Genomic DNA, 16,830 nt, shown 5'->3' with positions numbered 1-16,830 from the left:
TTTATTACTACAGCTAGCTGAACATTTTTCTATCAAAGCTTTTTTGACAGAAAACTGGGGTTTCACTTACATGATTTTTTTGTTTTGCAGAAAGTGTCTACTTCCTTGAAAAATTTTCAATATTCTGTGAGATTGGTTTTTAAAAAAAAAAGTCATTTTCCGCAGGGGAAAAAAAAGTACTTTCCAGCCAGGTCTCTTTACTACCACTAATTAATTCTCACAATGTCAACACTGTCAAATAGTGAAATCGTATACCCATTTTATGGCTGGAAGAACTGAAGCACAGAGAAGCAAAGTGGCAGATAAATCCTGGCTTCCAGTGATACTGGATAACACTCCCTATTGAAGAACACAGACTTAAAACCCAATAGATTAAGAACAGAAGGAAAGTTAGGCCATGTCTATACATACAGTGCTGCAGCTGTACCAATACAGCTGTGCCACTGCAGACATCTGGTGAAGATGCTCTATGTCGACGGGAGAGAGCTCTCCCGTCAGCATAATAAAACCAGCTCTGTGAGCGGTGGTAGCTAAGTCAGTGGGAGAAGCTCTCCCGCCGACATAGCCCCGTGCACACGAGCACTTATGTCGATGTAACTTATGTCGTGTATGTCGTTTTTTTCACACCCTTGAGCAACAAATTATGCTGACACAAGCTGTAGTGTAGACATAGCTTCAATCATTTCAGTTACTACACCTGCCCTTAAGCGCCTCTGGCAATTTTCCTGCTTTTTAAAAAAAATGTTCTCTTCCCTGCTATGGATGTGTAAAAAACGTAAACAAGATGAGGTCAGCTAAGTGACTGACTATAAAGGATAAAAAGTGAATCGACACAAAGTGCTGGCAAATGTGCAACATAAACTCAGAAATAGAAAAATGCTTTAATCTCTTTTGGTTATAGACAGTTTAGGTTATAGACAGTTTGTTATTGCAAGAGTAGGTAAACAGAAAGAGAAGAGTGGGGTTTTTTAAGTTGACAGTGTCCCTTTAAAACTATATCCAAAACACTGAGAAATGCTTTATTTTCGGTGTCAGAGCTGCTGTGTCAAATTATAAATTGTAGTGGTGACTCTTCCTGCTTAGCTGTCCAGTGTTATCTTCCATTGTCAGTGAGGAGAATTCATTAAAAAGAGGTATGTGAAAATATCACACGCTGGGTTCCTTATCATCCTTATCATTTATCTAACTTCTTCAAACGACTTCCCCTCTGCTCTTTCCTTCACTACTGTTTCACATGCATATCTCTTCTCATTTTATCTTGAAGGGAGTAAGGTAATAAAGCTTGTCATTTTCCTGACTCAGCAGACAGCCTCCCACTCTTCTCCCACCAAGTTTAGTCACTAATCCAGCTAAGCGGAAGTCATGGAGTCATTACTGTCTGGGCTTAATTCAGAGCACAATCAGACTCAGTAAGTCTAGACAGTTTCAGGGTGTAGCCACATCTCCTAATATGGCATTATTACCCCTGCCTCCAGTCCAGGTAGAGCTGGAAAGTGAAGGGTCATATTTGGTTCTCTGCTGATGTCTCTTAAACTGTTGCACCGCTGTGTGTCCTGATCAAAGCCAGTTTACTCTGCATTTAACAAGGAAGAGTATTTTGTGTTCTAGAAAAGCTTAATTCATCTCTCTGTTTATTGCTTGCACTGAGTAATTAGGTCTGGCAGAGCGATAAGATGGACTGCTGTCTGAATACACAAGAATGGGTTTGTGAATATTTACAAGCAAAAACACTGTCTCACCAGGCAAGGAGATGTGATTTGGGGGGCAGGGTTTCCTGCTTGCTCAGTGTTCCAGCATAACTATAAAATGAAGCCTGTAAAATCATGTTTCAGACAGTGAAAAAGCAAAGTATGTGCTTATATGTTTGCTTTCCTGTTATCTCCACTGTTAGATTTGCAGTTACTGACTAGGATACTTGGTGATAAAAGCTAACAATTAAAGAGTGGATGGGAGGACAGGCTCCATTTTTTAGAAATGCTAGGGATAGGGTTATGGAAAAAGGCAGGATTAATTTAAAATTAATCTAGCCTCTTTTGGGGTCTTACAGTCTAGGGATAAACTCTGCCCCCTATTGGGATCTGCTAACTCTGGATTAGTCTTGCAAGCCTCTATTTGTATGAATAGTTATTACACGAGGACTGCCAATGGAGTCAACAGGACTACTTACCTGAATAAAACTTAGTAGGATCAGGCCCTAAGAGAGATCTGGGTTCCAGTCTTGGATCTACCACAAACTTCCCATGTGCCCTTGGACAAGTCACTTCCCCCTTTCTGTGCCTCAGTCTCCCATCTGTAAAATGGGGATAATATTTTCTTTCTTCCGCTCTGTGTCTGTCTTGTCTATTTAGTAAAAAATTTATTTCCTTTCCTTGTTATTTCCTTTCACCATGCATTGTCGCAGTGGTGAAAGGAAATAAAGGTGTGTTTTATTGTGACCAGGTCAATAGTAGCAGGGATGGGAGGACACAGAGTTCTAGCTAGTTGGAGATGATGGGAAATATTTCTCAAGCACACTGATATTTGCAGGCCCAGCTTCATGCCAGATGAATTGCAGACTGTCTTGACTATCTGTAGGCCTGCATCCCCAGTGCTGGCTGTGGACAGATACATTTACAAGCTTTTTTTAAACTTGCCAAAGAAAGGAAGATTAGATAGTGGGTAATAGTGCCAAAGAAAGGAAGATTAGACATTGAGGGATGGTTTCTTCAGGGTTGGTCTGGCCATTGTAGTCTTTAAGACAGGAAGAAGGATGTACAAAAGAAGCATTAGCAATCTCAATCTGGAGATATCTTGGTTGTTCATTACTCTTCCTTACTAATCAAGAAGGCCAGGCGTTTGATTCATAAGTGTTGGGTCATGACTCTGTTATAGTGTCCCACATGTTTTGAGTGGGATGAATTCATGGAGTGAAGGAGGGCTGATCATGGATTTGCTCATGGGTTCCAGTACCATGCCGCCTGAGAAGCCCTTACAGACATGGACAGTGTCCTCAGTGAAGAAAGATATCCCATGATATCCCAGATATAGCATGAGCTATGGGTAGGTTGTGCTGTGGACTGTAGACACTTGGGGTTGGTGAAATCACTCACCATCTGAATATTTCTACTGGGCATGGTTTGGTGCACTAATGAAGGTGAGCAGCAGTAATCTCTTGGCCTGAAATACAAGCTTTGGATAGGCCTGGAAACAGCCTCAGGCTTTTCTTTTGGTGTGTTTTTGCTTTTGATTTCCACCATTGTCACTTGAACTTCTGCCCATCTCATCTGCTAACACGGGACATCTGTGAACCACAGGAATCTGTGAGAGCAATGGAGGGGGGTGGGGGAGGGAACTCTGGGGACCACTCTATCTATGCTTCTGGCTAGCATGTGATGAGTCTTACCAGATCTGCAGTGCCTCATTCAGTTGTTGGGCTAACGATGCCCTCAGTGATGGTTTCCAAATTGGTGGAGCCCAAAAGCCTTAGGATTCAACTATGATTGTATGGCTTTCATGCAGTATAGAAGGTGCCAAGACCCCTGCCTGAATAATGCAATAGTCCAGTCGGGACAATGGCTGGATGAAGATGTCCTTTGTGTCAACATTTAGCCCAAAGATCATGTCTAAGGTGTGGCTGGCTAAGTAGGTTAGGCCAGAAACAACCTGAAAGAGTCTTGAAGAAAAAGGAAGTGAGTTTCAAAACATGTCTGTGTTTGGATTTAATTCCTTGAGTATTGTTAGTAATATTACTTCAGTATAAGACAATGACATTTTCCTCCCATGTTTCTTTGCTTTCTGTAGAGGATAAGTTACTCATCAGAGTTTTATTTCCAGGACCTCAGACAGTCAGAATAAGAAACAATTCCACTGACTTTAAAAATAGACTCATATTTCCTTGGTTTGGCCAGAATTAAGTCCTCATAACTCATGCCTGTTACTAAACATTCATTCTGATTAGCAGTCCTGTAAACTTGAAAAATGAATATAATCCATGTAGGCATTAATTGCTCATATTTCCATGTTGTTGTTGTTTTTAAAATAAAGATTTAATAAAGATTTTTTTCTCCCTTAGAGAAACAGCAGAAAATAATTTGATAAATTAGTAACTAATAAGGGGAAAGAACCATGAAAGTTTCTGGGATCAATGTTGCTGTTTATGTAGGAAAGAATAACTACTAAATTGGATCTTGTATAGCATAATGAAAATTTTTTTTCATAATATTAGTGTTTGATGAAATATACCAGAATATTTGCCTGTAGTTGCAATGAGCTAAATGTTCTCCACTCCATGGAAAAACACAAGGGAGGAGGAAAACTGCTTGAAAAATGCTCCAAAGAACATTTGGAGTTGAGGCTGCATTTTCCCCTCAAGCGATGAGGGGGTTTGTAGCTTCAAGGAGATGGGGCCTGCAGGGCTTGAGGATCTGCTGAGAAATCTGGTTCCAGCCTTGTGAATCCTAGTGCAGATAGACTGTGGTCTCTGGTGCACTTGCAGGTAGTCTGTGGAGAGCTAGATGGAGCTGGCTCTCCGGATCTCCAGTTAAGAAAAACAACCGCTGTGAGAGGAGATGAAATGAAGAGCAGAGAGCGACTGTGATTAACCTTTTGCCCACTCCCAGGAAGGACAAAACACCATGCACTGAAGACTGCTACATGCACACTCGTAGGTACATTTCCTAATATTACTTTTCCTTATGTAAACAATTGCTAGAGTTGCACAGGGATGTTATGTGACATGAATGGGTTATTAATACCTAGATGACACTTCCCAGGGGTATCCAGCATTGTGAGGCACCTCACCACCACCTGCCCGCAGCACGAGGAAGCCTGTTGTGGAGCAACTCCCTGAAACCACCAGCCTCTGCGGGCTTTGCTGTCTCTGCACCACCTTCCAGCCCTCTGCAGGCTCACTCTCTCTGCACAGGTTAGCAATAGGCACACGCCAACCCCTGGGAGTCCCTTGAGCATCCCTTTGGAGTAATCAGCTCTGTTACACTGAACGCTCATAGAACTCTTAGACCCGCTGCTCCCTAAAGAATAGTACACATCAGCTTGTATGATTCAGCTTGTGATCGCCACTGTACTTAAACACAGCACTTAGCTATAGAGAGACAGTGAAAACTAGAATAAGTTTTCACTATCAAAGAACAGAGATTCAAGTGATAGAGAATGAGACTATTGGAAATTTTCTTTACATGAAAAAGAAAAAGAAAATCATAACATCCTTTCAGGAGCCTAAACAGTTGTGGGGGCAGTGCCTGCCAGCAGAGGCAGCACGTGAAGCTGGGAGCTGAGGGGGGAGCCCCTGCCCAGGTAAGCACTGCCCCACACCCCAATCCCCAGCCCTGAGCCCTCCCACACCCAAATGCCACTGCTAGGGGGTGGGGGTGCTCAGGTGGCTCCAGGGCCAGGCACACCAGCCACTGCAGAAATCACGGAGTCATGGAATCCGTGACTTCCATGAGCTCCGTGACAAACATGGAGCCTTAATTATGATGATCAGTGTGACAAAGGCTTTCATCAGAAACTTACATGGCATTCTTCGGCAGGCTGCTATGTAGATATCAGATCCAGGGGATTCCTGTAACCCCTACCTCTATACCTTCTGGTCACACACATATCCTCGCTCATCTTATCTCCTCGAACACCCCTGGCTGCTCCCTCAGTATCTCACGTCACTCTCCTGATGACTCATGTTTCTCTGTTGTCCATCTTCATACAGCCCTACATCCTGACTCTCTGTCAGGGCCAATAATAATACAAAGGAGCCTAGTGAGATTAGCAGCTTGGGACAATACACAACATGAGATGAAATTTAGAAAATATAAGATACTACATTAGGGTAAATAATTTGAAACATACATAATTCAGTGTCAGCAGGAAACTTTGGAAGCAATAATATTAATTACTGCATATTCTGTTATCAGCCAAAAAGAAATAAGATTCCCCTTCCATGCAGCCAAAGTGTATATGCATATGAAATAAGAAAGGGCTTGATGCTGGAAGTTCTCCATACATGGAAATCTGCTGAAGTCAGTGGGAGGTCTGGGGGCTTTCTGGATTATGCCCTTTCTTATTTCTTTTGGTCCGTAACAGTATATCCACTAACTGGCATCACAACTGTTTTCCACTACAGGAATATCACCATTATTCTTTTCAATTATATATATCTCACACCTTTCCCTGTGTGTTTTCTGACTGCACAGAACACACCTCTGCTGCATCCTTCTGACTCGAGGCCTCTGATCCTTCAAAGTGTGAGCTCTTAATTATATACCGGGAAGAGCAATAAACAAAAGTTTAATACACATTGATATGGTTATCCATTGTGTAATGATTGCATATTGCTTAGCATGTATGGATATAGCCAAAAGGGCAAATACAACTAGCTAGCTTCCAAATGCAGCAGTTATTCAAGCTAATCAATGTAAATTAGAGAGTTCTATCTGAAAAACAAAAGAAAAGTTTTCTATGTGAATGCTACATAAGAGTCACAGTTTTGAAAATTACAGCCATTCCTGATTAGACACTCAAAGCTGCATTGCCATTCATTTGTTTGGACTGGAATCTTGCTGTTTCAAAGGAGAGCTGCCCTTGTTTAGGTACACCCCTCTGTCCTGGCCATGAGACATCTGAGGCTGGTGGAAAGCATGGGAGGATTGATAATGTGATTCATAGTCTTTCATGTATCTACAAGTTGTTACAAATGGCTGCTTGATGGCCTTCAATCCACTCTTTATGGACAAGTGGCCAGGGCTTAAAGAAACCCACAAAATTGACCCCCTCAGTGGCAGAAAAAAAGCCCAGGATTAAACCAGCATAGTGGGGAAACAAAACTGCCACTCCCACATGGCTGGTTCCTCTGGAGAAAGGTTGAGGCAGATGACGGGAGCAGTGAGAGGGAAAGATTTCACTGCGCTTGCCTGCAGCGCTCCTGTTCAGAAGATAGAAAGATGACTTCAATTTTCTGAGTTGTCTCTAAGGTCTAAATTCATTCAGTTATAAAAGGACTGGTGTAGTAAATGCTCAATTTCACAATTTCTAGTGGTCAGGGGATGGCAGGAATGGTTTGGCTAAGATTCCAAAATGACCACAAGAGATAACAGTAATTTTTAGGTTTTATATAGTGCTTTGCATTAGTAGATCTCAAAGCACTCTAAAAAGTTCAGTATCATTATCCCCATTTTACAGATGGGGAAACAGAGGCATAGAGAGAGGACATGACTTGCACAAGGGCATCCAGCAGGCCAGTGCTAGGGCTGGGAAGAGAACGTTTGTCTTCCAAGTCTCAGTCCAGTGCTCTAGTCACTTGGCCTCACTGCCTCTCACTACCTTGCTATGCACTGAAACTGATGGAAGGGGGCATTAAAATGTCTATACAGTTTTATTTCAGTAGATCCATGGAGCCCCAGCATAATCTGTTATTTTTAGAACACATGTACGTGAACCATCTGTTGTACAAGGGAATCAGATTTTCTCACTGGGTCTTGCTTTGCTCTCTGACACACTTTTTGTTATAATCTTATTCTGCTGTAGTTTGTTCTTTCTCTCTTCCCTTTTAAAATGCCTCTGGTTCTTTTTTCCTCTTGTTGTAGAAGATTGAAATGAAAGTGTGGCAGAATGAGCAGACATTTCCTTTTCATTTTTTTGTTTCATTCTACCTCTTGTTTTTCATGCTCTCTTCATTTCTCTTCTAACAATTTCCCCGGAGTTACCCTGATCTACACCCAATGAGGTTCTGGTCCATTGTTCTCATCAAAATATTAGGCACATATGTGATACATGGGGGTGTGAAAAATAACGCTGAGGCTATTTGTTCTTGACTTGTTATAGCTTGTGATAGTAGCAAGATGCATCTTTAAACAAAGGCAGCCTGAAAATGATAGACAAAATTTCAATCGCTGATCCTCCCTAAACTGTTACTCAGTTGCAACATGCCCCACCGAGGCACAAAGCAACAATCTCAATGTTATTTCTGTGCCCACATATTTATTCAGGGGACACCATCACAGGGCCTAATAACATCAGCCACACTATCAGAGGCTCGTTCACCTGCACATCCACCAATGTGATATATGCCTTCATGTGCCAGCAATGCCCCTCTGCCATGTACATTGGTCAAACTGGACAGTCTCTACATAAAAGAATAAATGGACACAAATCAGATGTCAAGAATTATAACATTCATAAACCAGTCAGAGAACACTTCAATCTCTCTGGTCACGCGATTACAGACATGGAAGTTGCGATATTATAACAAAAAAACTTCAAATCCGACTCCAGCGAGAAACTGTTGAATTGGAATTCATTTGCAAATTGGATACAATTAACTTAGGCTTGAATAGAGATTGGGAGTGGCTAAGTCATTATGCAAGGTAACCTATTTCCCCTTGTTTTTTCCTACCCCCCCCCCCAGACGTTCTTGTTAAACCCTGGATTTGTGCTGGAAATGGCCCACCTTGATTATCATACACATTGTAGGAAGAGTGGTCACTTTAGATAAGCTATTACCAGCGGGAGAGTGGGTTTGTGTGTGGGGGGGGGGGTGGGTGAGAAAACCTGGATTTGTGCTAGAAATGGCCCAACTTGATTATCATACACATTGTAAGGAGAGTGATCACTTTAGATAAGCTATTACCAGCAGGAGAGTGGGGTGGGGGGAGGTATTTTTTCATGCTTTGTGTGTATAAAAAGATCTTCTACACTTTCCACAGTATGCATCCGATGAAGTGAGCTGTAGCTCACGAAAGCTTATGCTCAAATAAATTGGTTAGTCTCTAAGGTGCCACAAGTACTCCTTTTCTTTTTGTGAATACAGACTAACACGGCTGTTACTCTGAAACCTGAATAGAATAGGTAATTTTTCTCATTACTAGGTATAATATTCAATAGTTCCTGTAGTATGAGCATATCAGGACCATAATATCCTCAATGAATAAAGCAGCAAAGGCTGCTCTCTCTTAAGGACAACAGAGCATCTATTGAAGTAAATGGAAGACAGCTGAAGAGAGACAAGCTAAGGTCACTTTCTTGCATTTGTATATGGGAGCCAAAGGGAAGGGGCAGGCAATTTGGATATATAACCACCTAAGGTCTCTCTAAATCACTTTTGTACCTTGTAAAACATACTGTAGAGAACTATGGGCCAGGGCTACCTACACCTTTGTACAGGGCTTAGTGCACTAGGCCCCATTCTTGGTGGGTCCCTAGGCACTTCCATAACAAAGATTGTTATTAACTGACAAAGCTACAAGCATACTTGAAGGATTAGGGTCCTGACAAGATCAAGATATATTGATAATTTTATGCAGTTTCTCTAATTTGGATTAAATGAAATTATAAAAATGTAAGAATAAAAGAATTTTTTTGGCGCTGCTTCCCTCCCAGCCTTCTGGTTTTACTACACACCATTTTTCTTTCTAACCATCTTCCTTTTTTTCTTCTCTCCTAATGCTGGCAATTGTGAATAAAGAAACATACTACAGAAAAACAAGTGAGATTTTTTTGTTACTGTGGAAGCTAAAACGTTTAAGAAAGGAACATGAATGTGGAGGTGGATCTTCCCAAGTTTAAAGCTATAGTGATTTTGGTGTGTTGGGGAAGGCAAGGATCTGAACTTGTGAATTTCCTGGTTTGTGCATTTAAAAGGATAACTTTAATATTTCACGAATAGTTCAAGATAGGCATAGAAGAAATGCAGAACATGTGGCTTAGAGTGTATTTCCAAACACAAGGGTTACAAGGTAATGATTAATCTTAGAAACAAAAACTTGAATACATTGCAAGGCTTAGCTACTTTTAAGAAACTGGAACAAAGAAATAATAGAGCTACTGTAGAAGAAACAAAAAGAAAAGGAGTACTTGTGGCACCTTAGAGACTAACCAATTTATTTGAGCATGAGCTTTCGTGAGCTACAGCTCACTTCATCAGATACATACCGTGGAAACTGCAGCAGACTTTATATATACACAGAGAATATGAAACAATACCTCCTCCCACCCCACTGTCCTGCTGGTAATAGCTTATCTAAAGTAATCGTCAGGTTAGGCCATTTCCAGCACAAATCCAGGTTTTCTCACCCTCCACCCCCCCACACAAATTCACTCTCCTGCTGGTGATAGCCCATCCAAAGTGACAACTCTTTACACAATGTGCATGATAATGAAGTTAGGCCATTTCCTGCACAAATCCAGGTTCTCTCACTCCCTCACCCCCCTCCAAAAACCCACCCCCATACACACACAGACTCACTCTCCTGCTGGTAATAGCTCGTCCAAACTGACCACTCTCCAAGTTTAAATCCAAGTTAAACCAGAACATCTGGGGGGGGGGAGGAAAAAACAAGAGGAAATAGGCTACCTTGCATAATGACTTAGCCACTCCCAGTCTCTATTTAAGCCTAAATTAATAGTATCCAATTTGCAAATGAATTCCAATTCAGCAGTTTCTCGCTGGAGTCTGGATTTGAAGTTTTTTTGTTTTAAGATAGCGACCTTCATGTCTGTGATTGCGTGACCAGAGAGATTGAAGTGTTCTCCGACTGGTTTATGAATGTTATAATTCTTGACATCTGATTTGTGTCCATTTATTCTTTTACGTAGAGACTGTCCAGTTTGACCAATGTACATGGCAGAGGGGCATTGCTGGCACATGATGGCATAAATCACATTGGTGGATGTGCAGGTGAACGAGCCTCTGATAGTGTGGCTGATGTTATTAGGCCCTGTGATGGTGTCCCCTGAGTAGATATGTGGGCACAATTGGCAACGGGCTTTGTTGCAAGGATAAGTTCCTGGGTTAGTGGTTCTGTTGTGTGGTATGTGGTTGTTGGTGAGTATTTGCTTCAGGTTGCGGGGCTGTCTGTAGGCAAGGACTGGCCTGTCTCCCAAGATTTGTGAGAGTGTTGGGTCATCCTTTAGGATAGGTTGTAGATCCTTAATAATGCGTTGGAGGGGTTTTAGTTGGGGGCTGAAGGTGACGGCTAGTGGCGTTCTGTTATTTTCTTTGTTAGGCCTGTCCTGTAGTAGGTAACTTCTGGGAACTCTTCTGGCTCTATCAATCTGTTTCTTTACTTCCGCAGGTGGGTATTGTAGTTGTAAGAAAGCTTGACAGAGATCTTGTAGGTGTTTGTCTCTGTCTGAGGGGTTGGAGCAAATGCGGTTGTATCGCAGAGCTGTTCTATCTCGGGGCCTCTCCTTCTGCCCCTCCACCCCCATGAACATGATACAGTTCTGTGGTGACCTAGAATCCTATTTTCGACGTCTCCGACTCAAGGAATATTTCCAAAATACCTCTGAACAACATACTAATCCACAGAGGTCTCCCTACCAACACTACAGAAAGAAGGATTCTAGGTGGACTCCTCCTGAAGGTCGAAACAGCAGACTGGACTTCTACATAGAGTGCTTCCGCCGACGTGCACGGGCTGAAATAGTGGAAAAGCAGCATCACTTGCCCCATAACCTCAGCCATGCGGAACGCAATGCCATCCACAGCCTCAGAAACAACTCTGACATCATAATCAAAAAGGCTGACAAAGGAGGTGCTGTTGTCATCATGAATAGGTCGGAATATGAACAAGAGGCTGCTCGGCAGCTCTCCAACACGAGTTTCTACAAGCCATTACCCTATGATCCCACTGAGAGTTACCAAAAGCAACTACAGCATATGCTCAAGAAACTTCCTGAAAAAGCACAAGATCAAATCCGCACAGACACACCCCTGGAACCCCGACCTGGGATATTCTATCTACTACCCAAGATCCATAAACCTTGAACTCCTGGGCGCCCCATCATTTCAGGCATTGGCACCCTGACAGCAGGATTGTCTGGCTATGTAGACTCCCTCCTCAGGCCCTACGCTACCAGCACTCCCAGCTACCTTCGAGACACCACTGACTTCCTGAGGAAACTTCAATCCATCGGTGATCTTCCTGATAACACCATCCTGGCCACTATGGATGTAGAAGCCCTCTACACCAACATTCCACACAAAGATGGACTACAAGCCGTCAGGAACACTATCCCCGATAATGTCACGGCTAACCTGGTGGCTGAACTTTGTGACTTTGTCCTTACCCATAACTATTTCACATTTGGGGACAATGTATACCTTCAGATCAGCGGCACTGCTATGGGTACCCGCATGGCCCCACAGTATGCCAACATTTTTATGGCTGATTTAGAACAACGCTTCCTCAGCTCTCGTCCCCTAAAGCCCCTACTCTACTTGCGCTATATTGATGACATCTTCATCATCTGGACCCATGGAAAAGAAGCCCTTGAGGAATTCCACCATGATTTCAACAATTTCCATCCCACCATCAACCTCAGCCTGGTCCAGTCCACACAAGAGATCCACTTCCTGGACACTACAGTGCTAATAAACAATGGTCACATAAACACCACCCTATACCGGAAACCTACTGACCGCTATTCCTACCTGCATGCCTCCAGCTTTCACCCTGACCACACCACACGATCCATCGTCTACAGCCAAGCTCTGCGATACAACCGCATTTGCTCCAACCCCTCAGACAGAGACAAACACCTACAAGATCTCTGTCAAGCTTTCTTACAACTACAATACCCACCTGCGGAAGTAAAGAAACAGATTGATAGAGCCAGAAGAGTTCCCAGAAGTTACCTACTACAGGACAGGCCTAACAAAGAAAATAACAGAACGCCACTAGCCGTCACCTTCAGCCCCCAACTAAAACCCCTCCAACGCATTATTAAGGATCTACAACCTATCCTAAAGGATGACCCAACACTCTCACAAATCTTGGGAGACAGGCCAGTCCTTGCCTACAGACAGCCCCGCAACCTGAAGCAAATACTCACCAACAACCACATACCACACAACAGAACCACTAACCCAGGAACTTATCCTTGCAACAAAGCCCGTTGCCAATTGTGCCCACATATCTACTCAGGGGACACCATCACAGGGCCTAATAACATCAGCCACACTATCAGAGGCTCGTTCACCTGCACATCCACCAATGTGATTTATGCCATCATGTGCCAGCAATGCCCCTCTGCCATGTACATTGGTCAAACTGGACAGTCTCTACGTAAAAGAATAAATGGACACAAATCAGATGTCAAGAATTATAACATTCATAAACCAGTCGGAGAACACTTCAATCTCTCTGGTCACGCAATCACAGACATGAAGGTCGCTATCTTAAAACAAAAAAACTTCAAATCCAGACTCCAGCGAGAAACTGCTGAATTGGAATTCATTTGCAAATTGGATACTATTAATTTAGGCTTAAATAGAGACTGGGAGTGGCTAAGTCATTATGCAAGGTAGCCTATTTCCTCTTGTTTTTTCCTCCCCCCCCCAGATGTTCTGGTTTAACTTGGATTTAAACTTGGAGAGTGGTCAGTTTGGACGAGCTATTACCAGCAGGAGAGTGAGTCTGTGTGTGTATGGGGGTGGGTTTTTGGAGGGGGGTGAGGGAGTGAGAGAACCTGGATTTGTGCAGGAAATGGCCTAACTTCATTATCATGCACATTGTGTAAAGAGTTGTCACTTTGGATGGGCTATCACCAGCAGGAGAGTGAATTTGTGTGGGGGGGTGGAGGGTGAGAAAACCTGGATTTGTGCTGGAAATGGCCTAACCTGACGATTACTTTAGATAAGCTATTACCAGCAGGACAGTGGGGTGGGAGGAGGTATTGTTTCATATTCTCTGTGTATATATAAAGTCTGCTGCAGTTTCCACGGTATGTATCTGATGAAGTGAGCTGTAGCTCACGAAAGCTCATGCTCAAATAAATTGGTTAGTCTCTAAGGTGCCACAAGTACTCCTTTTCTTTTTACTTTAACTGAATATCTGCATATTCAGGCACATTATAGTTCCTACTGCTGACTTGGTTACTATAATGTTCTATTCTGCAACTTTTGGGAAGTGACTGCAGTTGATAAGCATGTACACAACACAAGAGCCAAGGAACAACTGAACCTTCATTATCTAGTTTTATTAGATGAAATGTGAAAAAACCTGTGTCTTCACTGTATGTTAGTGTGTATAAGGATTTTAAAAACAAACAAAATACAGCAGCTATCGGTGAACAGATAGATGTAGAAGAGGGGTGAGAAGAGGAAAAGAATCGATAACCTAATCAGTGAGCCTTTTTTTTGCCAGAAAAGCATGTTTCCTGAACTAGAAAGAACGAAGAGTCCCTTTCACTGAATTAATACACTATCTATGGCAGATTAGAGTAAGGGAAACTACTTTTTATTTGCATAGATACATGTTATATATATTTCTTGTATCTAGAGTTCAATGAATTGCATATAGGCAATGTTTCAGGTAACTTATTTCATTCAAGCAGGACCTTGTCCCTCACTTTACTGTAACTGACTTTAATGTGAGGCTATTCCACTCATGACAGAGAAATTAACACCACAGAAACGAGAACAAAAGCCTCAACTTGGCAGTAGTAAGAAGAATATCTGTGCACCAAATCACAGATTGAGGTGCACCCACTTGTATTACATCAGTGCTCATTTGCAAAAACAGATTCGGTTTCCATAACTCATTCAGACAAAGAGGAAGGTTTGCACTTATTTTTAATTTAGCACACAGACTGGAATAAGTACTTGTCATACTACTTGATTTCCTGGAATATGAGCTTTGTACAAGACACGAGACTGGAAAATATTTTAAAAATAGATTATGTTTAAGCCGATCTTCAAATGACAGAAGTATTGAAATACCCTGAATTTAAAGAAGCACATTTCTGTGTTCATTTCTTGAATTTTTCTTCAAAGCTGAAAGTATGTTGAACCATCACCCAAGCTTAAAGATTTTTTTTTTTTAAAGCTAAAGGCTGACATCCTGCTTTCTACTTTAGAAAACAAGACAGGGCAAAAGAGCTGAGCAAGAGAGGCCACTGTAGAATGGGCAAAGAAGAAAGGACACAGATGAGGGCAGTGAATGACAATATTTTCTGGCCCCGGGGAATTATTTATTTGAGGTGCTGAGCACATGCAGCGCTTATTGTCTTGAACTGAAGCTGTGAGTATGTGGAAAGTCAGGCCCCAAAGCGCTCAGTGTTTAAATGAAACACATACTGCTTAAAATGTACAGAACTAGAGAGTATTTTCATTGTACTATAACATCTTTTCATTGAACACTTTACTCTCCTCTTCCCCAACTTTTGAAATGACGTTGGTGTGGTTACTATAATTTGTTTAGGCATTTCTCATCCCTTGGCCAGATGTGGTACTCTGGATATTGTGGACCACAGAATTGTTACTTACCCCATAGTTCATGAAACTTTGGAACACTAAATTTAAACCCCCTATTATTCACATTCTTGCAATCAGAGTTGGTGGATGTAGGGGGAGGGATAGCTCAGTAGTTTGAGCATTGGCCTGCTAAACCTAGGGTTGTGAGTTCAATCCTTGAGGGGGCGATCTGGGGCAAAAATTGGGGATTGGTCCTGTTTCAAGCAGGGGGTTGGACTAGATGACTCCTGAGGTCCCTTCCAACCCTAACCTTCTATGATTCTGATGGGGTGGGGGAGCAAAAGATTTCCAAAGACACAATTTCACCCCTTTAAAACCACTGCAGTTATAGAAGTCAATACAGTGTGAGTGTATGTGTAATAGATGCCTGCTTGCAAGAAGGCACAAGAATTATCATCTTTCAATTGCCAAAAAGTGTCTTGGGCAGCTGATTACCGATATTGTGTTATTGTAGGGCACACCTCACTGACTGGTGGCTACACCCTAACAACTTCAGCTTCAGCACCAACTTCTAATGACCAAGCTAGCTGCAGGTTTAAGATCGCTTTAGAATTTCAGATTTTCTCAGGAAAAGCATTTTGCACAGCAACAGTGAGTATATATCTGTTAAAATCAGTTGAACTCTCAAGTAACAGATTAACATAATATTTTTATCCAGATATAAAGTTTTAATCCAGCATGAAGAAGGACACTTGCCACTTTCTTTGTAGCAATACTGGTTTCACAACATATAGTCCTATACCTAACTACAAAGGGAAACAGGCTACACAAAGTTCTGTAGGTATTTGACAAGAAAAGTTGAAAACAAAACAAAAAAAATTTCAGTTAGACTTCCTTTGGGATTACCAGTGCTAAGAGTAGGTAAAATTTTGTAAGGAATACTTAAATTCCTTCCCATTTCCCTTTTCCCCATACCCTACCCACTATTCCTTTTTTTAATACTTCAGTTGGGATTTTAAATCTCCTTTCCTCCCCAGTATACATATACATATCAGATGCTACAAGCCTCATCTTCATTTATTCATCTGCATATTAAAGAGGTTGTATGAGCAAAGGGACTACCACATCCCATAGAAGCCCATAACAGAGCTCAATAACTATACTGCTAAGAGATGTCATCCATAACATCAAGTGTTCGAGAACTACAGAACATGTTACTGTTATAGACAAACTTAATCTTGCCAATAGTGTTACTGCACTGGCCAGGAAATGCACTGACATTGCTGGCACCAAGGAACTGAGAAATAGAATGGGTAGATAAGAGGGAGATTTGGCTAGATTCCAAATCCAATACTGATCTCTCTTTCTCTCTCTCACTCAAATCTGAAGCCTCACATCAACGAATAACAGAAAAGCTAACAACTGTGCTAACATTCATTGTGAAGGGGAGGGAGTCACACTAATATATTTTAACCACCACATTTAAGTAAGAAAAATTACAGGCCTAAAAGTCGTTTATATATATATTAAATATGAACAGAAATAGGAAGATCTTTTCAACAGACTGATAAATGATTGAACTACTTTTTTAACCCAACCTAAAACAAATATTTTGAAAGTTATGTATTGTCATTCATTCAAAATGG

Source organism: Eretmochelys imbricata, chromosome 11, assembly GCF_965152235.1.
Source record: "Eretmochelys imbricata isolate rEreImb1 chromosome 11, rEreImb1.hap1, whole genome shotgun sequence".
Taxonomy (NCBI): Eukaryota; Metazoa; Chordata; order Testudines; family Cheloniidae; genus Eretmochelys; species Eretmochelys imbricata.
Note: the sequence above shows the minus strand (reverse complement) of the source record.